The following is a 22,844-nucleotide window of genomic DNA, read 5'->3' as shown; positions in this document are numbered from 1 at the left end:
TCTCTCTCCTGGATACTCAGGACCCCCTGAATTCCCACAGGCATATATTTCATCAAGTTCAAGTCAAATATGGTCTTGAATCTCAAAGTAGTCCTCCCTCTCTGGCCTATGCCCAAGCCAGCAGAATTTGAGCTGCTGACCCCACCATGCAACCAGGGTCCATGTCCTTTCCTTTATTTTTATCTCCTGTTCGATATTTCATCTATGAAGTATAGTGGGGTTGGGATGACACCAAGCAAACTTCTAGGAGCAAGAATAGATCTGGGACCCTGGTCATCAGTCTACCCCTGGAGAGGAGACCTCAAGCCCAGGGCCTGCATAATCCTACAGGAGGGCAAGAGGCTTTATGGTCCTATCTAAGTACTGACTACAGCCACAGCAGCAAAAGGACACAGGAAGAATTAAGAATGGCTGCCTTTCCCCTGGCTGGTGTGAGTCACAGAAAAACAAACCCAGCACACCCAGCCTCTTTCAACATAGGGAACTAGGAACGGTGCTGCAGAGTGCACACAGGATGCCGCCATCACTCTAGAGTCTGCTCACCTATGTGCTCATGCCTGAGACTACAAGTGCTGACATCTGACCAGCTACAGGTCATGCTGGTCACCAACCAGGGAACAAAGCAAAGGACTGTGAATGGGGTGGCGCTCTAAAGCCATCGAAGATGGATGGCACCAAGACATCACCCAGGATACACAGAGGAGAGCATTACTAAAGGCTCCACATTGGGGTGGGGGGCAATTCCGGTGCAAATCATGGCTACTTGGGAGAGTAAGGCAGGAGGCTAACAAACTTGAGACCAGACTGGGCCATTCAGTGAGACCTGTCTCAGGGACAAATTAAGGTTCAAGAGGAATATGGAGGCACATGTCTGAAATCCCAGAGATTAGAGGGTAAAGGAAGAAAGATCAAGTTCAAGTAACTTATATTAAGCCCAGGGCAATAAAATACTCAAAATTATTGGTGGATTATGATGTTATGTCTTGTTAATTCCTTTGCTCTCCAGGACACTTCTGTCTGTCTGTCAGTGTGGAAGCACTGTGTGCTGTGCTGCTGTCTCCTCATGGTCCCATCCACTGAGCTTATACACGTGTTAGCTGAAAAGCTCCGTACATCACAGCTGATTTTTACTGTTAGTCCTGAGAAGGTGGTGGGTAAAAATGTTGTCTGGCTTAAGTATGTAGTGCCCGCCATTGTCACACTGTGAATGAACCACCAAGGGGGTATTCTTCTAGCAAACCATCTGACTCATAAGCGAGATGCTTAGTGAACAAGTGGGTTCAGAGCTGTGCCTGGCTTCACATTTGTTTTGTCCTTATGTTGAAAAGGAAACAGGGAGACACGCTTTCACCAATTGTTATCATCAAATTAGCTATGGATCCAGGAGTTCAGCAAAACCTCAATGTCTCCCAAACGCTAGAACCATAGGCCCATGCTAGCTAGAATGCCTGGCTGGAAATATTTGAAGTGTTGTTAGATAAAGGGAGTTGGGTCCCTTTGGGCCTTCTGAATATGAAACAATTCCACAAGATCTGGCTGTAAGAACGTCGTCATAGTGTTGAAACGGAAGCTGTAGGAATCAGGGGTCATCTCCTTAAGATGTGGATTTGTCCTCATTCTGCATACCGCAAACATGAGCACTATTTAGCAAGTGGACTGCTCATGTTTTCTACATAACTAGGGTGGTATTTCATAATCTCTTTCTGCTGTCACATTCCAACCATATAATGTATGCTATACATACGCACAGACCATTTACTCTTTGCACTGATCTATGGTTTTGGTGGCGGTGGTATTGCTGGGTTTGAACCCAGTTCTACCACTGAATTAAACCCCCCAGAACCTACGAACTCTTTCTGAATAAGGAACAGCTCTTTCTTAATTTGTTCTCTACCACACTAATCAAAACTACTTATAAAAACTCACCAGCAAGCACTCAAGAGGTAAAGACTGCAGGATCTCTGAGCATCTCTGAGTTGAAGGCCAGACTGGTCTCTAGAGTGAGCCCCAAAATAGCCAGAGCTGTGCAGAGAAACCCGGTCTTGAAAAACAGGTGGGTATGGTAACACTCCTTCAGTTCCAGCACCCATGAAGCGAAGGCAGGACAACCTCTGTGAATTTTGAGACCAGCCTGGTCTATGTAGGGTGATCTGGGACTGCATAGAGAGTTCGAGCCAGTCTCAAAACAAAATCAACAAACAAAAATACCATGCCAGCAAATGTTTGAGGAATCAGATTCAGCTGTTGAGTAAAAATAAGGAATCATCTGGTCTTCGGAGAGCAACAATGCATCTCAGGCAAGAAGGAGCCACAGCTGAAATGGCTGCTGCCCATCTTAGTAGGTACAAGGAAGAAACATTTAGTTCAATAGAGTCTCAGGACAAGAGTGGAGAGATTTGTAGACACGTCAGGAGCCAGAAGCAGATGCTCATAGAAGGTAGAATGGGGCTTAGCTCTGCCTTAAGTCAGTGCTGAAAACTTTGGGCCAGGCTTTTCCACTTTGAGCCTAGTACCAGTGTCAGCCAGCTAGCTCACAATTGCCTGTAAAGCCAGTTCTAGGAGATCCAATGCCTTCTTCTGTCCTCCGTGGTCATGTGGTACACACAGATATACATTCAGTAAGCACTTGTACATATAAAAACTAATTGATAATAATACCAATAGTAGTAATAATAAAAGAATCCCAAGCAGAAGGGCTAGCATGTGCAAACAGTCATTGACGGAGGGTATAATACAATGAGAAACAGGGCAGAAGGCAGGCAGAGGCCTTGTTCAGAAGGTGGCTTCTGCTCCAATAATGGCCTTGAGCCCACCTGTGACCGGGAGAGTTATGCCAGGTGGCTTATGAGGAATACGACCAAGAAACATAATGAAGGACCGAGGGGAATGGTCAAGGGTGGAGGCCCAGCCCACACAAGGAATTTTGGTAGAGATGGCTGTGCCTGGAGGCAGCTGCTGGAACCCTGAGGACTTCCGGAAAGCTTTCTAGAATGCCTCTCAGAACAGCTCTACTGAAGAAGGAAAGGGAGAAGCTAATGTTCTCCTATTGGTTAAGGTGGCCCCATTTCTAAGTATGGAGGGGAGTCCCACGGTGACACTTCAGTAGCATGCTAGGACTTTCCTGGAACTGGGTACTAGCAAGGGTGGACTTGAGAGGATTTGAAGGCACACATACAGGGGAGCTACTTTGATGGGGGTTTGGGGGTGGTAGTTGTTTTTTGCTTGTTTTGTTTTGTTTTGTTTTTTGAGACAGTGTCTCATATAGCCCAGGCTGGCCCTGACTCACCATGTAGCCCAAGCTGGTACCTTCAACATCCGAGGCTCTTGCCACCACATCCCAAATGTTAGAGTTACAGAAGTGTGCCACCTCACCTGGTTTATACAATGCCAGGGACAGAATCCATGGCTTTGTGCACACTGGGCACATGCTGTACCAACGGAGCTACACCCCTAGTCTTCCACAGAGAGTTTTATACAGTATTCAATCATGGTCAATATAATGGTTATATAATGGTAAATTGCTAATAATCAACTTTCCAGGGAACTTAGGTATTCATGTGTACCCATATACAAATATCTACTGTAAACATGCTCAGATAAAAGACACATACCATAAAATTCCCAAATAATAAAATAGTCTTCATTCTAAAGCTCATGCAGTAACTGATAGGTTGTCCACCCGCTCTTCCAGGGGTATTCCTCATCCTTCCTTTCTGAAAGAGTCGTCAATGCCCTAAACATGCCTGCCTTTGAGGCCTACTAGACAGAGCTCTTCCACCAAAGCTGCCAGCTCTGCAATATCTGCTCATCTTCAAGCCCCCTTCCCCATACCCTGCTCTCCTGCAGGGGTGCAGTCCTTAATTCACAGCATTTACTCTTTGGATCATGGTTGTTGTCGTGTTGGCCTAGCCCTCTATCAGTGACTCTCATGTCCTAGTCCTTGATCCGCAGCTACTCAGGATATGGGAACTTGTTCAAAATGCAAGTTCTCTGCCCAGATCTTCTAGAACCATGGGTAATTAATTCTCCCTAGAGGCAAGGGTGAATCACAACAGTGCTGGTTGAATTTCCTGATTAGCTGGGACCACACTAATTTACCTGCAAACCCAAAGCTAGAAATCTAATTACTCCAGCTACAAAACCAGCATCATTCTCCAGCTTTGCCCACGGTTTTGTTTGGTTGTTTGTTTCAGACAGGGTCTCATTATGTATCTCTGGCTGTCCTAGAACTCCATATGTAGACCAGGCTGACCTCAAACTCAAAGAGCTCTGCCTGCATCTGCCTCCTGAGTGTAAAAATTAAGGCCGTACACCACCATACCTGGCTGTAATTTCTAATACTGATTTTGGATCAACTGAATACATGCATAGACTGAACTAGAGAGTGACAGATCGTACAATTACTACAGCAAGTCACTTTCTACTAGTGACTTCCAAGGATGAACTATCTGATTTGGCCAGTAGGTTTATGATTCTTCTCTGAATGAAGTAGGCAGTCTTGTCTGAATGAAGACACTGCAGGAATTGAATAATCAGCCACTGACTATTCATGATCTTCAGATTTCTCAAAGCATCTAGCATAAAAAAAATTTAAGTAAATAATATTCCTAGAAGCATTTCAGAGACAAACTCAGGTTGTCTTTTTGTTTTTTTAAATATTATTGCAATTGTTGTTGTTGTATAATTGCATATCAGCAGGGGATGGAGTGGGGAGAGAGAGAGAAAAAAAATACCAAGGTAGTGTTTTGGGGAGGGTGAGAGCACAGCCCCCATCCCCCTGAGAGTTGGTTATCTCCTACTACAGTCAGATCCAGGAATTGAACTCGTCACTAAGCTTGTGAAAAACAAGCACCGTTACTATTGGCCCTGTTTCTGAGCTCTTGAGATACGATATTATGCTTCAAAGTAGTAATGAAGATTGGCCTTGCACTCTTAATACTACAGCTTCCTCCTCAGGAGCGCTGGTATTACAGGAACTGACTGCCTTTCCTGACTTAGAAGGTAAATACAGAGGCTAGAGAGGTGACTCTGCGATTAAGAACACAAAAGACCCCAGTTCAAGTTCCATTACCCAAACAGAGGCTCACAACTGTCTGTAGTTAGAGTTCCTAGGGATCTTACACCCTCTTCTGGCCCCCACAGGCACCAGGCTTGGTATATATTTATATATTGATATATGTACTTGGGTACATGGTACACAAATACACACGCACAAAAACTCTGATTCACATAATTTCTTAAAATTAAGTACATACAATATGGATATCTTTTTTTAAATGTTTTAAATTACATTTATTTATCTAGCTAGTTACTATGTGGGGACCGTGGCATGTATATGGAGGTCAGCATACAGTTCTCAGAAGTTGGGTTTTGTCCTTCCACCATACAGGTTCTGGGGACCAAAGTGAGATCACCATTCTTGGTGGCAGGTGCCTTTACCTGCTGAGCCGTCTCCATGACCCGATATCTGTCATTTGAATGTGTATTTTTTAACCACCTTTTGACCAAAGTGATGGCTTATATTGATGACCGACTTGAGAGGATCTCTAAAAATCAGGCAGGACAAACGCTTCTGTGTATGCCTGGATTTTGTTAATCCCCAGGGAAGCCCCTCTCTAATGCGTGTGGCACCAGTCCCTTGGCTGGAGTCCCAAACTGCACGAGAAGGAGAAAGTAGCCCTAATGTTTCTCATGCTGTGCCCCCCGGCTGTGGATGCTATAAGATCGGCTGCCATGGTGACCCCCCAATGACAGCCTGTATTCTCAAATTAAAATAAACCCCTCCTTCCTTCAGTTGCTTTTGTCGGGCATTCTGTCCCACCAACAAGAAAGGTAACCAGTGTATGCCAGTATCTTACTACTGGGAAAGGGGTTGCCATGCACCATGAATAAGGTTTTCAAACTTCTCAAATATTCTGGGTCTCTCATGTACAGTGGACTGAAGTTGGCTAAATTTATTCTTCCTTCCATTGTTAGACCGTTTGAGAAGCTTATTCCCTCTTAATTGCTATCCTTCCTCCAATGTGTCATAAGGCAGTCATTTTCCATGACTCATATGTCAGACAACAGACAAATATAAACATCACTGTCTCTTGACTTTAAAACCAAGGAAGACGCTCTTGGGCCACCAAATCAAGATAACACAAGCTACACTGGCCCTTCATAAGACCAGAATGGTGGGAAATGGAGTTGGACAGAAACAAGGTAAACCAACCCAATGCTGTAGAAGATCTTATGGGATAAATAATGATCCAGTGCCCAGGTATCAGAATCATTTAAACATCTTCTGCTAAAGTAACTCTCCACCCAGACCTGTACCATTGAGCAATGGGTCAACATCATTTCACCAGCAGTGTCTGGGGAACAACTCCAGACCTGCCCTCTGAGGGGAAGAAGATCCAGGGTGTCTGAGGAGCCCAAGAGCCAGGTCAGGGCCTGAGGAGATAGGTCAGCCACAGACCTTACTGGAGCTTTAATGCCATCTTACTCCCTACCAGCTCTGAGGACTGTAGCCACAGGGACCACAGACCAGATGAAACCCAGACATTTAAATACAACTTCTGAGCTCCTCCTGGGCCAATTTGGCTTATGTGCTATGGCAAAGAAATTAAATAGCGTTCATTACATCTAGAAGATGGGATGACGTTCAGTTAGTAGAGTGCTTGGTTAGAGTACACAAAGCTTTGAGTTCAGTCTCCCAGCCACACAAACCAGCTGTGGTGATGACATCCCTGTCATACTAGCACTGAGGTGCTAAGGACAGGAAGATTGGTTCAAGGTCATTATTCCAGTCATGACAAGTTCAAGGTCATCCTAAGTCACATAAGACCACGTAGTGATTAATAATAATGGGGATGACAAAAATAATCAGAGAGCTATTTCTGTCTACCAAACACATGGCCATCTTGTTTCCAGAAGACTCAGACACTCCCTGAGCCCTTGGACATAGGAAGAAGTCAACAAGGATGTTAAATACCTAGCATGTTAGCAGGAGTTAGTGACATACATACACACACACACACACACACACACACACACAGAGAGAGAGAGAGAGAGAGAGAGAGAGAGACAGAGAGACAGAGAGAGAGAGAATAATTCAAACAAATTGTTTAAAAGTAAGATATAACTAAAAAATATAGTCCTAGATAGCATGGCAAAGCATAGGATAAATAGCATTAGTTCATACATATAAATAATTGAGTAAATAAATAAGTATATGACTTCAAGACACAAATCTCTTATGCACAGAAATTCCAAATTTCAGTTGCTCCTCACCTTACTAAGAGGGGTCTAATAACTCCTTGCCCCAAATCTGACTGTTCTCAAGAGCTGTGTACAGACTAGACATGGCAGAAAAAACAGCTCTACAACAGAAATAGCTACAGACCCTTCCTCAGGCAGGCAACCAAGGCAATAGCACACACAAGTCAGCCTGACAATGTGCCCCTTGGTATGAAGTCAAGGAAACAGCATTTTACCTCTGTGGTTTCCTTCCCCAAACCCATAATCCCAGTCTGTTCAGAAGGAATCAAAAGAAGTCCAAATGATGGTCCCTCAGCCAGACGCCTCGCCTAAGACTCTTCAAAACTGCCAAGGTCATCAGAAACAAGGGAAGTCAGAGGCAGGAGAGCCCCAGGCACCAAGGAAGGTTGTACTACATTGCGAATTGGGAGGAGGCATCCTAGATAAGGTACCGGCATAGGAAAATCCAATTAGGAGCAAATAATGAGCCATGAATAAAGCACGGGCTTCAGTTAGTAATGAGATACAAATGTACCATGTACCAAAGTACAACTCTAGTAACAGAGAGGCTGTGCAACGTGTGGTCAATACAATTCTTCAACCATGTATCCAGAGAAGCCAAAAGATTCACATCCCCTGGTGTTCTTTTGGGGACATTCTCTACCCTCTCCATAACATGTTTGTAAATCTAAAGCAAACACAATTTTTAATGCATATAACATTGTATTTAAAAATACTTTACATAGTTTTATTGTGTATATGAGGTCCCACTTCCCTGTAACCTGGAATGGGCAGTAATCCCACTCATGAGGAGAGCTATCACCTCCCAAAGATGCCAGTTCATATCACCATAGACTGAGGGTAGAGATTCAAACACGTCAATTTTAGGGAAAAATAAATTGACACCAATATTGTTGGAAAGTAGCAAAAACACTATCAGGTCAAAATACCAACCCACTTCAGGTGATCTACCCAATTCAATCCTGCTTCAAATGGATGCAGGCAGGTATATCCAGCCTTCAGCTGTCACAGCACTATCATAATGTCATCAGCTACAAACTCCACTACTGAGAACTGTCCCACACTGTTAGAAAAATCTTTCCTGTTTCAAGTAACTTCACATCATTTGTGTTGGACTGAATGCATACCTATTCTCAGCCACATGCATCCCAAGGACCAGAGGTTAGACATAAATGCAAGTTCTAGACTCAGTAGCACCTAATGGGAACTCTTGGCACCAAACACTCACTGTGTTTGACTGAGTCCCCAATGCCAGCATGAGCAGGGACCCCTAAGAATACTGGATGAAGGCTTTCATTGTAACCCATCAACCCTGCTAGCAACAGATCTGCAGAAATTACCTCATTACTATAGTCCACCCTATCCTATTTCTTTCACTGAGGTTGAGAGTAAGGTTACACACCCCAACACATATTTCTAGCCTCCTAGTAGTTCACAAAGTGCGAGATGCCCTCCTAGCCCAAAGCATCCCAACCAAAAACTACTGTTAGAATACAAAAAAGAAAAAGACCCCAAATCTGTCACATTTACTTCACACTGCTTTCAGTTTGCTCAATCCATTCCATCACAGATGAGTCACCTACCGAACTGATGTATGCAGCTGAATCAAATCCTTGTGAGTCTTCGGTCAACGAAAGACAGCATTCACAGAGAAAGTTCCAGGTTTCCTTTCTTGTCTATCGACAGCAGAACTTGTTCACCAAGCATCTGGGAAGGCAGAGATGAGGGAAGCAGATGAACGGTGTGGGAAGTCACGGATAAGACCAACGTGGGGCACGTTTAATAACACGCAAGCAGGTTCATCTAACCCGTACCTAATGAACACCTCCTAAGTAACAGGCACACACCTGCTCTGCTGGAGCCCAGGCTCGTGTGTAGAAATGGCTGATGTTGAAATGACCCAAGGCAAAGGGCTAAAATGAGGTGAGGCAATGGACAGATCAATGTGGATAAGGCAGGAGGCGGCCTTTTTTATTTAGAAGTGTCCAGGGACATTTCACCATTCTATCATTGACTCAATGGAAGATGAAAAGACAAGCCATGCGGACAACTGGGGAAGAGATGCCTCAGTCAGCACAGGGTACAAGCTGAAGAGCCCTCCTGGTATCCCAGGGGAAAGGCAGAAGGTTATAGTGCACGGCAAATCATGAGGTGGCATCCTAGATAGGATACATGGCCGCATTGCTACAAAGTCAAAGTCAACCTCTGTCCAGCACAGGGAGAAGGGAATGGAAACCCAGTATGCCTGCCTCCCCAGCTAATCTCCATCCATTTCTGGAGGCAGGTATGCTCCAAAGAAGAAAGTGGGGGCAAGGCCTGGCATTAGTAACAGGGAAATACACAAAATAACAGCTTCTCTTTAGTTTCTCATGACCAAGATTTATATCTAAACATAAAAACCAAGTCAAGCAAGATGGCAGGACGACACAGCAGCCAAGTTAGCTGATATTGAACAAGGCACACAGGTGAAGGGGCCTTCCTAGGAAGAACCCTGGGGAAGGGCCAAGCAGGCTCTGAGTGATGGCCAAAGTCTCAAGAAAATTTACAAAGAACTCATTTGAGTCCCATCTACCACGCCCACCCCACCCCCAAGAATCTCACTTCATAGATGCACCATAGAACCTTGAGGAATCTCACTGATTTCTTTACCGAGACTTAGCAGTACTGTGTTAGAGAAGAGCTCCTCTCAGAGAGAAGACAGGTCAGAAGCATCTTATTTCTACAAAAACAGTAATGACAGAATCCAGGGTAAGCCAGAGGGGAGAAAGGAGGTCTCACTGTGGTCCTTGCCACTTTCCATGGTATACATATTTCCACCATAGCTATTGTCAAGGTACCCATATGACATCACTACAGAACATACAGCTTGGAAAGACATATGTAGTACATATATGTAGTAGTTCTACTACACATAAACAACATATATAATTTCAAATGAATAGAGAGCAATGAATGTAATAACCGATAAAAATGTTTTTTTAAAAAATATTAGCCCTTGTTCAAATAATTTAGAAAATTCAAATCTCAGAAATTTTGATTTTTTGTAATGTGTGTTTTTTTATAATGTGTGTGGTATATCCCTGTGTGTATCTCCATGTACCGTGTGCATGCAGTGCCCATGGAGGTCGGAAAAGAGCACTGGATCCTCTAGAACTGGAGTTAACAGTGAGATGTCCTGTGGTGCTGGTGGCAGGACGAGAGCAGCCAGTGTTTTTCACTTCAGATCCATCTCATCAGCCTCAGAAATTTTGATTTTTTTTTTCTTTTAAATAATGGCACCCTTTCACAATTAGCTCACCAAAGACCTGAGAATGTAAAAGCCCGCTGTCAGAGTGAACCAATGCTATCTGTTACAAAGATGTCGCTATAAATTGGATGTGGTGACACGTGTCTGTAATCTCGGCTCTTGGGAGGAGGATGCAGGAGACTCAGGAGTTTAAAGTCACTCTCAGCTGCAGTGAGTTCAAGGCCCATCTGAGAATCATTATTATTGAATACTATAATAATAAATGTTTTCCTGTATGTTTTTATTTCCTTTGGATTATTTCCATTTACATTCCCTGAATCGAAATGCTTGCCTGAATTATTTTGCCAAGTTACTTTGTGAAATGATCCTATGGATTCTATTCTGGCACAAAATGGAAGAGTAGTTTCTGTTTCCATTTAGATGTTTTGACCAAAGGAAGAAATCCTATTTAAAAGTCATCTTAAAGGTAAATAAGTAGGGTTGGGGATTTAGCTCAGCAGTAGAGCACTTGTTTAGCAAGCTCAAGTCTCTGGGTTCGGTCCCCAGCTCCAAAAAAAAAGAAAAGAAAAAAAGGTAAATAAATAATATTCGTTCTATCACAACCATTGAAAACCAAAGGCAGTGGGCTCTTTGCCGTCTTATGTCTTGGTTTTCTTGTCTGGATGTAACAGGGGGAAGACCATACCCTGCATCTGCCCTGGATTCTGTGATTCAGGGGATGGCAGGAGTGGGGTGGGGAGCAGGAGTGAAGAAGGCCCTGTAATGAGCACAGTAAAGCATGACTTTAAACATGTAAAAGTCGCTTAGCCAGGATCGCCACTCTACCCAAGGCTGCACCTAATACCCAGAGTTCAGTGACATCTCTTACTCAAGATAACCAGTGTCTCAGTGAGGATTTCTTTTGCTGCAACTGCAGTGAAACACTGTAACCAAAAAGCAAGTTGGGGAGCAAAGGGTTGATTTGTCTTACACGTCCATCCTTGTAGGAACTCAGGACAGGAATTCAAACACGCTAGGATGTAGAGGCAGGAGCTGACGCAGAGGACATAGATGATGCTGCTTACTGGCTTGCTTTCCCGGGCTTGCTCAGCCTGCTTTCTTATAGAACCTAGGACCACCAGCTCAGGGATGGCACCTCCTACAATGGGCTGGGCCCTCCCCCCTTGATCACTAGTTAAGAAAATGCCTCACACCTGGGTCTCATGGAGGCATTTCCTAACCTGAGGTACCTTCCTCTCTGATGACTCCAGCTTGTGTCAAGCTGACACACAAAGCCAACCAGTACAACCACAGCCCGTGATGCCCACTGGACACTATATAAGCAGAGAACTGAGAGCAATGCACATCTAGATAGGCACAGCTTTGACCTGCCCTGGTCAAGTCTTCCCCCAGGAACCTGACCCTTCAGTCAGAGACCTCAGTTAGAGACTGGGCCTGACCTTCGCACAGGTGAGCGGCCTTGAGGATTTAAGCTTAGGACTATGGTTAGGAATTTAGAGTGTGAACATTGTGTGATGACCTTTGGCATAATAAAATATAACTTTTGTTATACCAACTACCTTCTTGCCTGGGACAGGCACCCTATTCCATTCAGGGGACAGTGTGTTGTTGCCTTATGCAGCCTATCTCCCATTCATGAAGCCCTAGGCTTGATCTCCAGTACTGCCATCCTCCCTCCCCCAAAACAAAGCAAAACAAAAACCAGCTGCGGTTGTATTGCCATGTGTATCAGATTTCACAGAAGAGATCACTTGGGACAAGCATTCTCAGGTGATACAAAGAGCAGTCATTGTGGATTCTCGGAAACAAGACTAGTCAGGGTCTTTTTCTTTTTTTTTTTTTAACAACAACATTTCTCTCTAAAACCCTCTTCCCATATACTCCTTCTTGCTCCTTTCAAATCCACTAATTGCTATTGTGTGAGGATATGTATATGTATATACATATGTATTCCTAAATATAGCCTGCTAGGTCCGTGTGATGTTACTTAAGTATGTTTTCGGGTCTGATTATGGACACTGTACACACTGCTGTCCTCTCTCCTGGAGAAGGCCACACCTCCCACTTCCACTTCCTTCAGTTGCCTGATGTTCTTTGAGGCCTCATGGGCTTCCTGCTACACACACTTTCTCCTATCAGTAGCTGTTTGGGTCATGTTTAGGCAGCGATGATGGTGAAATGTTCATGGGTGAAGCTTCTGAAATTGCTAGGAGGCATAATCTCACTGAAAATTCCCTGGTCTTAGAATCTTTCTACAATGCCCCCTGAGTCTTAAGTGCAGGAATTGTTTTATAATGTATCTATTAGTACTGGGCTCCACAACTCTGCATTCTGATTGGTTATGGTTTTCTGTGGCAGTCTCTCTCTATTGCAGAGAAAGCTCTCTGAGGAGATATGAAGACTAGGCTTACCTGTGGGTAAGTGGATAGGTTGCTTTTAGGGATTGTGCTGGTTTAGTGAAATCGTGGTCTGTAGGCTCTCCTCCACTATCAATGACTTCATCAACACTGAGTAGTTAGCTGGGTTTCCAGTACCAGCCATGCTTTCCCCTTGTTGATTGGGTCTTAAGTCCAGGGAGAGAGCTCTTGGTTGCAGCCCAGGTCCTTTACAGTCTACACTTCCATCCATGATCTGGGTGTATTAGGCACACGCCTCTAAAGCTGATATTGCCCAACACAACTGAAGGCCTGCGAACCATCCCCAGCTGCATCAACCAGGATGTGGAGGCACAGAGATCAAAAGTCCGTGGTCATCCTCAGCTGTATAGAGATTAAGCATGAGGACCTGAGTTGAAATCCCTAACACCCATGATAAAGGACAGGGATCTGGGGTTAAGAACAGTTACTACCCAAACAGAACTGAGTTCAGATTCCACACAATAAGCCAAGCATCTGCACATTCCTTTAACACCAGCTGCAGGGATGGGGGTAGGGGCTTAAGCTGCTAGAGTTTCCCCAGAGCTTCCTGGCTTCCAGCGTAGCTGAGAAAATAAAGGTTCCTGTTTCAGGGAGAAACCCTGCTTCAAAGGAACAGAGAGACAGTGGGTGAGAAGGACATCAGCTCCCTCATCTAGCCTCCACTCACCCCACAGGTGCAAGCACACAAAACACACACACACACACGCAGGCACGCATGCACGCACGCACGTGGATAAATTTAAGCACACACAACACATGTTTTGTTTTTGTTTTTTTTTTTTTCTTTTTCTTTTTTTCGGAGCTGGGGACCGAACCCAGGACCTTGTGTTTGCTAGGCAAGCGCTCTACCACTGAGCTAAATCCCCAACCCACAACACATGTTAATAAGTAAACTTTACACACTCACGCCTGCAAAGCCAATTCTGGAGGACAAAACAAGGCAGATCTTAGAAGCTCACTGGCCAGCTTGCCTAACCAAACTGGTGGGCTTCAGGCTCAGTGAGAGGCCTTGTCTCAACGTAAGGTAGAGGGTGATAGGACACCCAACATCCTGCTCCAGGGTATACACCTACACCGCACACTAAGATGCTTAAAGGGAGTAAAATATTTCTGTTGCTGGGGGTTCTTCTCTTGTTTAAGATGATGCTAAAGAAAGTGAAGAGAGGTTTTGCTTTCTTTTTCAACATACCATGAGCTAGCTCACTCTTAAATCAACAGTGCACCTTACTGGTTTTTTTGTTTTTTTTTTTTTTAATCTCGAAACACTTGAAAAAAATACATGGCTGTATGTACACACACTGGAAAACAGCAGTGGATTATGACCCTTCAATTAAGTGCTGATATCTTCATGGATTAAGAAAAATTAAGTCGGAACACATGGAATCCCAGCTCTGGGGAATCAGAAGAGAAGAGCCACATATTTGAGGACAGCCTAGGCAACATGGTGTCAGTCTCTCTCAAAAAATAAAACTAAAAAAATAAAATAAACCCCCCCCCAAATTATCAGGCTAAGGTCAGCAGATGTACTCTAAAATTGCAATCATCAAAGGCACATTGTTCCCTGTGTTCAGTCTGGTCATCTCTCTGACACAACCTTCTCCCTGACTCCTACCATGAGTCTTATAGAATCCTACCCTCACTAAAAGCGTCCCTGAATGTCAGCTGAGTCCATACATCATAGGGTAACCGTCCACTCTAGCCCTAACTCTACCATGCAGGTTGGTTTTTCTCACATGTTTCTTCTGCCAGATGACTGTGTGTAACACAGGAGAAATAGCATTGACAGTGCCGTATCTATGCTCCCACCTCTGCCCAACACTGCCCGCCTATTGCCTCCTACACTTCCTGAGAAAATCGTGAGATAGCTACTACTTTAACATCACTAAAAGATGGGGAAACTGAGGCATGTGTGAACTGACTTTAGAAAGAGAGGCCCCAAGATCTAACTCCATACCCACTGGCTATTAGAGGCTTATAGCCATTCTTCTTCTAGCAAGGACACTGAGGGCTCAGGTGTGCCTGACAAGTCACCCAGATACACCATGCCAGCTTTCCCAGATGGGATGATGGCAGAATTGGGCGTGGTGAAACTTTGGCTATGTGCCTCTACTGTGATATTTACTGTCTTTGGGCTGGCCAGAAGGTCAGTGGGTTGAAGTCAGCCCAGAGCTTCTGCAACAGTGCTTTAATCTACCTATTATGTCTCCAGCCCGAAGAAGGAGGTAATCAACACCCGAAAGCTGCAGGACTTCCACACACACATGCTGGAAAACACACACATATATGCACACACACATACACACACTAATAAGTAAAATTATAATGCATTTACCATCACCAATGCCTTAACAGGCAGGTTTTCCTGCTCAATAATAGTATCTGGCTGCATTTCCAGCACATCCTCTCTCCTCCAAATATATATATATATATATATATATATATATATATATATATATATATATATATATATATTTGCCTGTAATGTTAGGATCACAAAAGTTTTACTTTATTCCCAAATGCTGTATCCTTACCTGTCTTAGTTAGGGTTTTACTGCTGTGAGCAGACATTATGATCAAGGCAACTCTTTTAAGGACAACATTTAATTGAGGCTGGCTTACGGGTTCAGAGGTTCAATCCATTGTCATCAAGACGGGAGCATGGCAGTATCCAGGCAGGCATGGCGCTGGAGGAGGCCGCTAGTGGAAGGCTGACTTCCAGGCAGCTAGGACTAGAGTATGAAAGCCCACCCCACAGTGACACACCTACACCAAGTCCACACCTCCTATCAGAGCCACTCCCTAGGCCTAGCATATACAAACTACCACATTACCTCAGCTTACATAGATTTATTATTTAAAAAATGAAAATAATAATGAAACTAAACACACACACACACACACACAGAGAGAGAGAGAGAGAGAGAGAGAGAGAGAGAGAGAGAGAGAGAATGAGCCAAGTATAAAGGTTCCAGCCCTTGAGAGATGGAAGCAGGAGGATCACAAATTTGAGGTCGGCCTCAGCTATAGAGAGCTCAAGGCGAGCCTGTGCTATTTGATACCCTGTCTCAAAACCAAAACCATTACCACAGAACTAGGAAAAAGTACTTAAAAGTCACTGTGAAGGGCATGTAAATAAAACACCAACTCTGAAAGTGTTCTTTTCCTGGAGTTCCTATAGAGTTTTAATGAGTAGCCGGTTCCCTTCTCCCGCTGGCCTTCAAATTCAGTTCCCATGGGGTGCCAACTGCTGTATCTCCTCAGGGCACCATCCGTGGCTGCCAAAACCATGCCTTCTCCCAGAATATAGACAGCAAGAAAAATTGCTGCAGATGCAGGCATTGTAAGAACTCACGCTGTCCACACATAGCATAATCCCGAGGTTTCTGAAGAAGTTCCACTGTAGCTTATGGCCCCCCTCAATTTTTTCTATTCTTTTCTTCTTTCTTTCTTTTCTTTTCTCTTTTCTTTCTTTTCTTTTCTTTCTTTCTTTCTTCCTTTTTCTTTTTTTGTGACTAGCACACTGGCAAAGTTTTTGTTGTTATATTTGTCACAAACTAGAGTCATCAGAAAAGACATTAAGATTAAGGCCCATCGGATGGGCCTGTGGGGCATTTTCTTAATTAATGGTGGATGTGGGAGGGCCAAGCCGCTGTGGGCAGTACTGCCCTGAGACAGGTGGTTCAGGGTGCTGTGAGAAAGCAGGCAGAGCAAGCCAGTGAGCAGCATTGCTCTGTGGCCTCTCCTGTCTTCAGTTCCTGCCCTGACTCCCCTTGGCGATGGATTCACTAGGAAGTGTAAGTAGAAATGAACCCTTTCCCGCCCAAGTTGCTTTGGTCATGGTGTTTATCAGAGAACTAGAAAGCAAACTAGGATAATTAGCAACAGTTTAGACATTAACATTATGTGATGAAAGCCAACATATTTGATTTTTCCCAAGCCTGGCATGTCCTAAGAGTTTCCAAACTTATAAACATGTTCTGCTTTAAATATACAGTTTGTAAGCTTTTGCCCCAGAACTAACTCTCACTCACCTCCAAAGAACTAAGGCAGACAGTCTATTTTTGTTCCCTGCTGCTCTTGGCTGATTTTCCTCTGTGCGTCAGAGGCTTTCAAAAGGTTTCCAAGTCTAGATCCCAAGTGCTCAAAAACTGATTAAGTACAAAATAAGATGTTCTCTTCGACAAGAAGAGAATTCAGTGTCATCACTTGGTATGGAGATTGGAAATCCAGGGCAAGACCTTAGTGGCCTAGAATCGGTGTAAGAGTCCACTCTGGCCTCCTGATATAACCTGGGCCGTTATGATGCAATTTGCCTCCAGTGTAGTTGTAGCAGTTATTAAAATATTGGAGTGCTGTATGGGTGTAGCTTGGTTGGCAGAATGCCTTCTTGCATGCTTGAAGCCCAGGGTTCAGTTCTCAACATGGTATAAAACTGTGATGACATGGCGAGAAAGGCTTGTAATCCTAGCACTTGGGAGTTGGAGACAAAAAGACTGAAAGTCAGCCTTGACTATTTTGCTACGTAGATAGTAAGTTCAAGGCCAGCCTAACCTGCGTGAGACCCAGTCTCCAAAAATAATGGTGTGTGTGAGTGTGTGTGTGTGTGTGTGTGTGTGTGTGTGTGTTAGAAAGAAAGAAAAAAAGAAAGATGATAGATGGTTGATAGACAGGTGATAGATGATAGACGATAGATAGATAGATAGATAGATAGATAGATAGATAGATAGATAGATAGATTACATTAGATAATTACTTCTCATAGCCAAGACTTAGAAAATCCTGGCTCAGACAAAGACACTATCCCACTGGCAACATGACCACAATCCACTCTGCCTCCCTCTTCAAAAAAATGAAGGAGTTGACTTGATTGTGTATGCCTCGTGATGCTTGCAATTTTGAGACATTATTTATGCCTAAGAACAAGGACAAAATAAGAACCAAAAGGTAGAAATGTGGCTGGTTAGGGAAGCAGATTCCAAGGCTAATTTCTTAGAGAGTCAGCAATGCAAAAGCTCTAGGGTCAGGTTGCATGGGCTGGAGGCCCAGTTCTGCCTCAGCTGTGACCTCAGGTGCCTCTCACAGCCTCATCTACATAAAGGAGGCATTTCATATCCATAGAGTGCTCTGATCGGTATCTAAAACCAAGTGGACACCAAGTAAATGTTGATTAAGTAAACAATTTATATTATTTTGTCATTAGAATGCTTCATCAACAAACCTAAAACCTGATAAAATTTCACAATAGAGAGGAGGACCGTGGTTCTACGGAACAGTTAAAAACCCACTGCTAAAACATCTGGGATCCAGACTTGATACTGCACTGTGAGCTCGGGGAAAACACAGCATTAGAACACATTCCCACTGAACCATATGAGGCAATCTGTATGGTTGCCCTTCTAATGAGAAAAGTCTCAGGCTTACAGGAAGCTGAGGTTATGCTTCTCATCTGAACCCTGAAACATCTTGTAACCACACCCTAGCAAATACGTTTTATTTGTGCTTTGGGGACTTAAAGGACTGTAAGCATAAACGCAGCCTCCCATATGCCAGCTTTTCTCCTGTACACAATGACTCAATCTAACTAAAGTTTTAAAGACCCGTATCTCATGTGCTGGGTCCATAGATCTTTAGCATATGGCTGGGGAGGACAGGAAATTGTGAAACCCAGCAACTGGCTTGATCAGAAAGGTCTCTGGGTACTAAAGACATGTCTTCAGCTGGGCTCGCATGGTGTGGATTGGTACTATTGTACTACTAAAGGGGACAAAATTGAGATGGCGTTTGTTTGTTTGTTTGCTTGCTTGTTTGTTTGTTACATATCCAGAGGAGGGCACACTAAGAATAACCCTTTTTCCTGTTTGCACCTCTAGACAGCTAAACTCACAAAGTGCTTCTTCCACAAATCCCAACCAGCTTACCCTCAAATAGGCCTCCTCAACCCATGGAGGTAAAATTTACCAGATGCCCTCTATCTGGCTACACCTTTTACCCCTGCTCTTTAAAAGTACATTTCCTGGGGTTGGGGATTTAGCTCAGTGGTAGAACGCTTGCCTAGGAAGCACAGGCCCTGGGTTCGGTCCCCAGCTCCAAAAAAAAAAAGAACCAAAAGAAAAAAAAAAAGTACATTTCCTGCTGACAATGTAGCTCAGTTGATGGAGTGCACCCCTAACATGTCTAACACAAAACCAGGTATGGCAGTGGGAGCATGTGATCCCAACACTCAGGGTGGGGGCACAAGCCACCTTCTGCAACCTAGCAAGTTTAAGAGAGGCCAGCCTGAGATATATGGGGCAGGGGAGCTAGGAATCATAGTGCAGCCCTACAATTCCAACATTTGGGAAGTAGAAGCCAAGGAAGAAAGATGAGTTCATAGGAATCTCACCAACAGAGTGAGTTCCAGGGTCATACAAGAGACTGTGTGTGTGTGTGTGTGTGTGTGTGTGTGTGTGTGTGTGTGTGTGTGTGTGATATATATATATTTTTCTTTAAAGCTATGGGAAAAGAATCTCACTCTTACTCAGTGAGAAAATGAGAAAACCAAGGCTTGCAATCCATCTTTATTACTAAAGTATAATTAAACCCTGTAAGGAAGCCAAGAAGCCCCTTGGATATGGACTGGGGAAGATGGTAGCACACTGACAGAACTGTACAACCAAACACATATTTTTAAAATGTTATGATGGCAAAGTCACATGTTTATTTTGATAAAATAAAAATAAAACTTAAAAAAAAGTGGTTAGAGTTGGGACTGAAGAGATGGATGGCCCAGCCTTTATGGGCACATACTGCCCTTCCTTAGGATCTAAGTACTGTCCATAGCGCCCAGTTTGAGAAATAGCCTCTTCTTCACCATATGCACATACCCACACCCAGGCCAACACATTCACATCATTAAAAATAAAACAGATCTTTAAAATATGTTGAAATTAGTGATTGATGAATTTTGTCACTGTAATGCTTTCTTAGACAGAGTTATATAAGACCATTTATACTACATACTAAGACCATACATAACTACATACTAAGGACATACAAAGACCACATATAACTACACACCAAGATCATACATAACTACATACTAAGACCATACATAACTACATACTAAGTAAAGGTCCGATGAGCAGGATGTCCATTAACTATGTAGAACTCATCGAGTTTTCAGTAAATCAACCTAAATGAGACTGCGCAGACCTTAACCCCAGTGTGTGTAAATACCCTGATGCCAGAAACGACAGGGCAAAAACACCATCTCCTCAAAACCTTCCCTACTCGTACTATTTATTTGGAAAACTAATTGTACTGGCTCATAAAAATTCAGATACCAGCTTACAGAACAATTTAAAAGGCCCCCACACATCATTTAAAGGCTGCTTACAAATTCAAGTTAAACAGTTGAGTACAAATTCACTCATGGGTCACAAAGCTTGTACTATGGAAAGAGATTCTTGCATAAGCAGGCAGAATAGACTAGCTCGAAATAGACTCTCTGCACTCCTTGGGCTTCCTTGACAGCACCTCTGATACATCTCTCTGAAATTCCTGAGTAGCTACTCTCCAGAGGCCCTGGGAAGGTAGGCCTGATTGATTAAGAGCTCTCTTCATTCCGTGGGAAAGACCTAGAAATGGTCAAATGCAGTGATGCTCCAGTGATTCTTAAGATCATGTTTTGAGCTTCATGAAGGAAGGTGGCTGGCTGTGACCTGAGATTGGGAGTTAGGAGTGAGGAAGGCAAATCTAGGTGTGGCCAGTAGCCCTAGGGTATGGGGGAAAGGGCTAGCAAAATTCTAAGAAGTCCTGACCTGTACTTAAGAGATGGGAGCAAGAGGACCTGGAGTTTCATTCTGGGCTACATAGCCATTGAGTGCAGCTTGGGCTACAGAAGACTTTGTTTCGAACAAACCGTGCCCCGTGGCTTAGAGGACCTAACTCCCTGACCCGAGAAGTCAGCCCCAAACATCTTGGGTCAGAGCTAAAATAACAACTGCCTAACAGGGGCCTTGCTTTTAATTGCTACCCCTGTCCCTCCTCCACTTCAGCACAGCACATCTTTGGCCCCGAGGCAGCAGCAGTGTGGCTCGGCGCCCAGGACAGTGCTTCAACTGAACTCTAAGCCGCTGGAATGCAGCACTTCCTGGTTGGTCCGGGATGTTGGTGCCGTCGCCATCCCGGTCAGCCCACAGTGCTAAGGAGCTCAGGGACGCCGGACGACCTAGCGAGAGCGTACGGATCCACTGCGCCCGGGACCCGAGGACGTGGGGGTGGAATGCATCCTGCAGAGGACGCCCCGGATCTGCAGGGTCTTGAGGATGGAGTGGGGCTAGGGCACCAGCAACTGACCCAGCTCTGCGCTCAGGGCAGCGGTCCTCGCCAGCGGTCAGTGTGCGCCGCTCTTGCCAGCGCAGACATTGCAGGAATTAAGACTATGGGAGGGACTCCAGGGTCCCCAGGGGAACTTCTCCGCTGTTGAGATCTGCTCCGCTAGGAGCAAGAGAGGCGGGACGAAGCACAAGGGTCGAGGACGCCCTGTGGGCTCGGAAGCCCCGCAAGCCTGGCCCCGGCGGCTCCTACCTGCGGGCCTGGAGCGCGGGCACACAGCTGTGGTAGCGGCGGCGACTTCGGGGGTCCCCGCGCAGACGGCGCGGCTAGGGCCGCGGAAGGAGGGCGGGCGCTGGGACTCGCGGCCCGGAACTCAGCCGGTCTGCAGGGAGGGGCGGGGCGGCGCCGGCCAGCCTGGATGACAGCCCCTGCGGCCGGCCTTCCTCCATGCCTCAGTTCTAACACTTTCTTCTCTCCAAGTTTCCTAACTCAGCCGCAGTTATCCGTGGAGCGCACGCTAGCGTTGTTCTTACTAAGTTCACTTCCCGCTTCTCCCGGTCTAGTCCTTGTGCGTGACATCTAATTCGCCAAGACTGGCCCCGCAAGTTACAAGGCAACAGGGAGCCAACTGGGGAAATATTCCTGACCCGAAAGGACATGCTTAACTAGGGGCTTTGTAGAGGTCAACTGTGGCCTTCTTGCAAGTCCCTCGGGTAGGTGTTATTGCCTGTTTACAAGGAAACTGAGGCTGGAAAGTGAGGAATTTGGCTGACCCGCCCAGCTAAGGTTGCTGAAGCCAGGAATCTCTTCAGTTCCCAAGAGTGCCTGTGCTTGTCCCCAGAAATCTCTCTGTCTCAGTCTCTGTCTCCGTGTCTGTCCTCTCTCTCTCTCTCTCTCTCTCTCTCTCTCTCTCTCTCTCTCTCTGCGTGTGTGTGTGTGTGTGTGTGTGTGTGTGTTGGTGCGGTGTTTGGTTGTTTGGTTGGTTTAAACTTGGGTCTCTACTATATAACTGGTTGGCTATGAAGACCAGGTAGAGCTCAAACTAGACAATCCTCCTGTCTCAGCCACACTCTGCCCTCACACGCCATCAGTACTGGGTCTAATTCAGAATGTTAGAGGGGAAAATAAAAATAAAATGGGAGGAGAACGAGAAATTCCCATTACACCGATGGAACTGTCCCCACAGTAATTTTGCCACTTTAGTCCTCTTAAGGTGGTCATCATCAAGAGAAAACCAGTGTCCATGTGGTTTGAATAGCAATCCTTTTGGAATATAATTTTGAACACAAGTCAGCTCCAAAATTGGTTGCACAAAAACTACTTCCAGCCAAAACCCAAAGATGCAGCCGTTCCCTGTACATCAAACTGCTAACGCCGTTGGTCTTTTGAAATTGTTTATTGAGTATTATACAGTGAGACAGACCCAGTTACATAATGTCTTACCATGCCCATGGCGCTGCATGAAATGAAAAACTCTAATATTTCAGTCCAGACAGAGGAGGAGGTGAAATTACAGCATGGGGCTCAGTTTTCCTGTAACCTGGAGCTGGTCAGCCCTCCCTAAATGCATTCTTCTCCTTTGAGCACATCTTTCCTAACGG

General features: G+C 44.7%; 1 protein-coding gene across 2 annotated transcripts in view; it reads right to left on the bottom strand.

The window, feature by feature from the left end:
- Pld1 (phospholipase D1) overlaps positions 1-21,627 on the bottom strand; it is a 206,309-nt gene extending 184,682 nt beyond the window's left edge. For both annotated transcript variants that reach the window (XM_087616305.1, XM_087616307.1), the window contains exons 1-2: positions 21,496-21,627; positions 8,847-8,970 (exon numbers count right to left, since the gene is read on the bottom strand). The gene's annotated coding sequence lies outside the window, so the exon portion shown is untranslated. The remainder of the gene's footprint in view (positions 1-8,846; positions 8,971-21,495) is intronic.
- Between the last annotated feature and the right edge of the window lie 1,217 nt (positions 21,628-22,844).

Source organism: Rattus norvegicus, chromosome 2, assembly GCF_021556685.1.
Source record: "Rattus norvegicus strain SHRSP/BbbUtx chromosome 2, alternate assembly SHRSP_T2T, whole genome shotgun sequence".
In the NCBI taxonomy this organism is placed as follows: domain Eukaryota; kingdom Metazoa; phylum Chordata; class Mammalia; order Rodentia; family Muridae; genus Rattus; species Rattus norvegicus.
Note: the sequence above shows the minus strand (reverse complement) of the source record. Positions and strands in the feature narration are given on the sequence as shown.